Here is a 5,067-nt window from a genome sequence, read left to right as displayed (position 1 = left end):
ACCAGAGAGTTTATCAGGTACTCAGAATCCTGATTGGTGGCAGCGAGATAAGATCCAAGCTGGTAATTAAGCTTGGAGGTTCATGCTAAGCACCCAGATTTTGGATGCTAAGGTCCAGATTTGGGAGAAAGGCTTATGATACAGGGTGTGGGGTCTAATGGTTGGAGCAGGAGACTGGGAATTCCAGGACTCCTGGGTTCTGTTTCTGGCTTGGCTAGTGGCAGCAGCAAAATCTCTTTTCTTGAGGCTTCAGTTGCTCTGTGTAGAAAGGAGGAGCCATGCTGATGATTGCCCCACAAGGGTGATATGCAGGTTGGTTGGTATTTCTAGTGTGCGCTAGGAGCACCTGGAGGAGATACCGGAGGAGGTTGCAGAACTAGCAGTAAAGGAGGCAGATAAAGGGACTCCCCTTACTTGAGCGGGGACTGAGGCCAGGGCCGTGCCCGGGAGTGGAGCCATGGCTGGGCCGGGAGCCAGGGACTGAGGCCAGGGCCACGGCTGAGGTGGGTCTTGGCCCTGGGGCGAGGCTGGAGCCATGGCTGGGACTGGAGCTGAGGCTGGCAACTGGGAGCAGAGCCATGGCCAGGGCCATAGCTGGGGAGCGGAGCTGGAGGTAAAGCAGGGTTGGGTAACGACCCTCTCTTCCTGGGGGGGTGGCCCGGACCTGCTGTGCCCTCCCAATGTTCTTCCACCTCCCCGTTCGGGGTATACCCCACAGTTTGGGGACCACTGGCTTAGGCTGTGCCTGCCCTGGAGCTGGAAGTTGTAAATTCCAGCTTGGGGAGCGATGGCCGCGCCAGTCATGACTGAGCTGGCATACCTGCAATAGCAGTGTAGCGACAGCAGTGCTAGTGGCAGGAAGGGCAAATGACCCTAAGTACCATCTCAAGGTGGGGACTACAAATGAGAGCTGATTCCAACCCAACTATATTTAACTAGCTGTCATCTTTTTGTATGGCTGAAAGCCGGCAACGCTGGATGTTCAGTGAGATGTAGGGCAGCTGGCTGACCTCTCCAGTAGCAGAATCATGGGCTTTTCAGGGTTTCAGTGTCTCGCACCCTGAATCAGTGGAACGAGGATAATTGCATCCACCTTTGCAAAGTGCTGTGTGATCTCTTGCTGATCTGAGCTGCTGTGTACAAGTTTGTTTCCTTGCATCATTTCCAGGTGGACCGTCTGTGGGAACCACTGGCTGATACACACAGCTCTGAGGTGCCGAGTCCTCTGGCTGCTCCCTGACATCTCTCTCCTTGTGTCATCTGTGAGGTACAAGGTAAAGATCCCGAGAAATGTGATCTCTGGGACACCCGGACATTGCCCAGTGGAAAGCTGCATCCCCTTCTCATGTCTGTTATAGGAGAAGTGTAGCCTTACAGATCGGAGCATGCAATGCTCCATCTTCATCCAAGTGGCTGGAACATTGGATGCTGAGTCCTTTAATCTCTGCATGGTCCATGCACCCTGTGTTAAGGCTGAGGGAGCTGCAGACCTTGTTGTAGCCCCACTACATTATCCTACCTGCTCTGGCCACAGAACGCAAATCCCCTTGTCCTTGGAGCATTGGAAGGACACTGCTGCCGCCCCAGCCTCATCTCAGAGAGGTATTCGAGTACCCTCCTACCATTCCTTTTGGAAGAGAGCCCTGTTTACCTCCTGTTCTAGGCTGGTGCTGCAGGGTGTTATTTCTGCTCGTTGGAAAGAACACAACTGCTAAGCCAGCTTTGTTCCTACAGGCAGTGTGTGGAGACCTGCCCAGCTGCTAGGGAACAGGTGTCCCCATGCAAAAGCCACCAGCACAACTGGCTGCTCTTCAGCCTCTCTGCAAACGGGCCTTGGAGGCCCAGTGGCAGGGGAGAGGCTACAGTGAGGCCCACAGTCTCCATGGCTGCAGTGGGCAGCTTGCACCAGCACCAACTTCCAACAGGAAGGGGTTAAAGGCAGAGGCCTGATCTGTCCAGTTGCTCTGCATGGAGCGGCCAGTGGGGAACTGTGCACGAGGCTGGAGTCATGGAGACTCTGAGCCATGAAGCGAATTGCACATCAGGTATGTAAATGAGCAGAATCACCCCTGCGGCACCTCCTGCTGGTGACTTCCAGGAATTAACTCAATTCCCAGCCAGGAGCACCCTCTGTAGGCCAGTGATCTGCCTGTCCTTTTGGCCCCAGTGTCCCACCCAGGACCCCAGTGCCCCTTTAACTGGTCTCCCCCTCCCACGGGAACCCCCACCCCACTATGCCTCAGTATTGGCTACTGCCCAGTCTCTATCTAGCCCCCATTCACTTGGGCAGACTGCAGTATCAGCCACTCATCATAGGCAAAGGGGTTTGGACCTGCTGCCCCCTGCAACCCTCAGTACCTCTTGGCCTTACCCTAGGCCACAGCCTGGGGCTTTCCAGGCAGGAGCTCCCCAGTTCCTCTGCCTTTTCTTTGCTCTGCTCTGCTCTGCTCTGCTTGTCTAGCTCCCTGCAGCCAGGCCCTTCTCCCTCTATAAGCAGAAGGAGAGTCACTGGGCTCCTGGCTCACAGCCTTTTATAGGGGCCAGCTGTGGTCACTTCCCCAATCAGACCAGCTTTTAGAGCTGCAGCTTTCAAGCCCTGCCAGACTGCTTTTTAAACCCCTCAGGGCAGGAGCGGGTAACCAACCTGCCACAAGGTATAACTTAGGGGTCAGGAAAGCCCCTGTTGGCAGGGGAAGGTGGACTCCCATCCCACCTCTCCTGTGAACAGCTTTTCCTATCACCTCCCTTGCCCCCACATTGAACCCACCCAGAACTGCTTTCTGACAGCCTCGGGCCTGCTCCTGCTGTCGCTGAAGTTGGGGAAATTTCAGCCACTGATGTGAGCAGGCGCAAGTTCTTGTGATGTACTGCACCCTCCCTGCTGGCTCTGAATCTGCCCTGTGTCTCCCCAAGGGAAGGGGTAATGCCAGCAGCTCCAAGTGGCACTCTGCTGCCCCTTCCCTCTCTGATCTGCCACCAGCCCATGTGGCATTCCAGGTGGTGGAAGTCACCCTGCCTCATTTGGAAGACTATATGCGCAGCAAGGCCAGGCACAGCGAATGCTCCATCTATTTTAATCCTGTTGAGACGGAGTAGAAAGGGAAAAATGGGATAGGTCTGAAATGGTCCTTTGAATTCACTTGGGAGGCCCTGCTGCTGCTATCCCAGCCCTTCAATTGAATCATGGCTCCCTCCTGGCTTCGGGGCCAGTGGACTCTCAAATCCACCGCATTATGTCTTTCATAATAGGCTATAAATGTACTTCTGCTCACAGTTCTTTTGTGTTAATCTCTCTGACAAATTTTCTATTGCTGCTGCGTGATCTCTCTCGCTGCTTTCCACGGGGCTCAGCTGATAACGGCGCACAGCTGCCTTTGCTTTGCTTTCCGCTGCCTGTGTGCATGTTGCGCTGCTGGTGGCCCTCTTATGGGACAGGGACTAGCTCGAAGGAGTGACCTTGCCAGGAGGGGAAAGGCTGACAGTGGGACCTCGTGGGCCAAGGTTTTGAAAGTGGATCGAGCGAAACCGGAACAAGGCGTACTCATTGCAGAGTAGGAGTGTCCACAGCTGGAGCTGGTCCGGAATAGCTCCATGTGTCGACAAGCCCTTATGCTCTCTTACTGACATGTAACTGTTGCCACATTTGTCCCTGCTGCATTAGCCCCTGGGGGTGAAGAATTAGCTCTTTGCTAATGGTTCTCATTCCAGTAAGAGGTGTACCTCCATGATGACAGGCTTAGGCGGATTAGCCATTAGCGTCAGAGGCTTCCTTATCCCTGCTCTGTATCAATAATTCATTGGCTTGTAAATGGAATTGAGGCCTCTGTCTGTCCCTGTAGCGCCACTATGCTCTCCCTGCTACCGCACATCACACCCCAGTGGTGCCGAAACGCAGCGTCGGCGGGAAGGAATCTTCCCTCTGGAGGGCTCGCCTGCCTGGGACAATTGTTGAGCCTGCTAAATGCCGCTCTCCCAGGATGGGGTTTGATCCTATCCCAGGGAGTTGATGCACTCAGCTTGGCTCAGGGCCTGGCCCAGTTTTATGATGATTTTCTGAGTGAGGAGCAAGTCTCAGGGTACGTCTACACTGCACGATTATTTCGAAGTAGTTTAAACCGATGTTACAAAACTGATGTTATAAAATCGGTTTTGCGCGTCCACAGTGCGATCAAAAAATCGATTGCTTATGTCCATGGTCCAAGGCTACCATCGATTTCAGGAGCGGTGCACTGTGGGTAGCTGTTCCTCAGCTATCCCATAAGTTCCCCACTGCCGTAGTTGAGGCACATGTCCTGATGGGGAGAAAAATTGCCCCGGGTGGTGCTGGTACGCCGCTCCCCTCCATTTGTGAAGGCAGCAGACACATCCTTTGCGCCTTTTCGGCGAGTGGCATTGAGCAAACGCCATAGCACACAATCATGGACGCTGAGATCACAAACGGTAATTCTGACCGTTGTCAACACTCGGTCTCTCGTGCTGGACTATACTGAACATGTAACTGCAAAGCAGGAGGAGAGGAGGAGGCAGCTATTGCTGAGCGGCCAGGACAGCGATGACGAGATGGAGGCAGATATCTGCCATAAAACGCTGCCCCAGCGTTTGGAGGCTACTTGCTTTACGGGCATCTACTACCATATGAACGCCGAATTGGGCACGGGAACAAGCACAGACTGGTGGGACCAGCATTTGTTTTGACGGTGGGGAGATTCCGCAGTGGCTGGCGAAACTTTCGCTGGCGTAAGAGCACCTTCTTAGAACTTTGTGACATGCTTTCCCTGCCCTGAAACGCCGTATATACAAAACAATGAAGCAGCCTCACTAGTGGAGTAAAGCGAGTGGCAATAGCCCTCTGGAACTTGCACGCCAGACGAGAGCTACCGGTCAGTCGGAAATCAAATTTGGAGTGGGCAAATCTAACTGTGGGGCTGCAGTGTGCAGTAGCCAAAGCAATCGTTAAGTGCTGCTACGAAAGGTTGGTGACTCTGGGAAACGTGCAGGTGATAGTGATGGCTTTGCTGCAATTGGTTTTCGAACTGTGGTGGGCGCATAGATGGAACCTTATATCCC

At 53.9% G+C, this 5,067-nt stretch overlaps 1 protein-coding gene across 2 annotated transcripts in view; it reads left to right on the top strand.

Moving 5' to 3' along the window:
- ENKD1 (enkurin domain containing 1) overlaps positions 1 to 5,067 on the top strand; it is a 28,451-nt gene that overhangs the window by 10,355 nt on the left and 13,029 nt on the right. For both annotated transcript variants that reach the window (XM_075073899.1, XM_075073901.1), the window contains exon 2: positions 1,169 to 1,274. The gene's annotated coding sequence lies outside the window, so the exon portion shown is untranslated. The remainder of the gene's footprint in view (positions 1 to 1,168; positions 1,275 to 5,067) is intronic.

Source organism: Chelonoidis abingdonii, chromosome 19 (assembly GCF_003597395.2).
Source record: "Chelonoidis abingdonii isolate Lonesome George chromosome 19, CheloAbing_2.0, whole genome shotgun sequence".
Classification (NCBI taxonomy): Eukaryota; Metazoa; Chordata; order Testudines; family Testudinidae; genus Chelonoidis; species Chelonoidis abingdonii.
The sequence above is the reverse complement of the archived record's forward strand: the minus strand, read 5'-3'. Positions and strand labels throughout refer to the sequence as shown.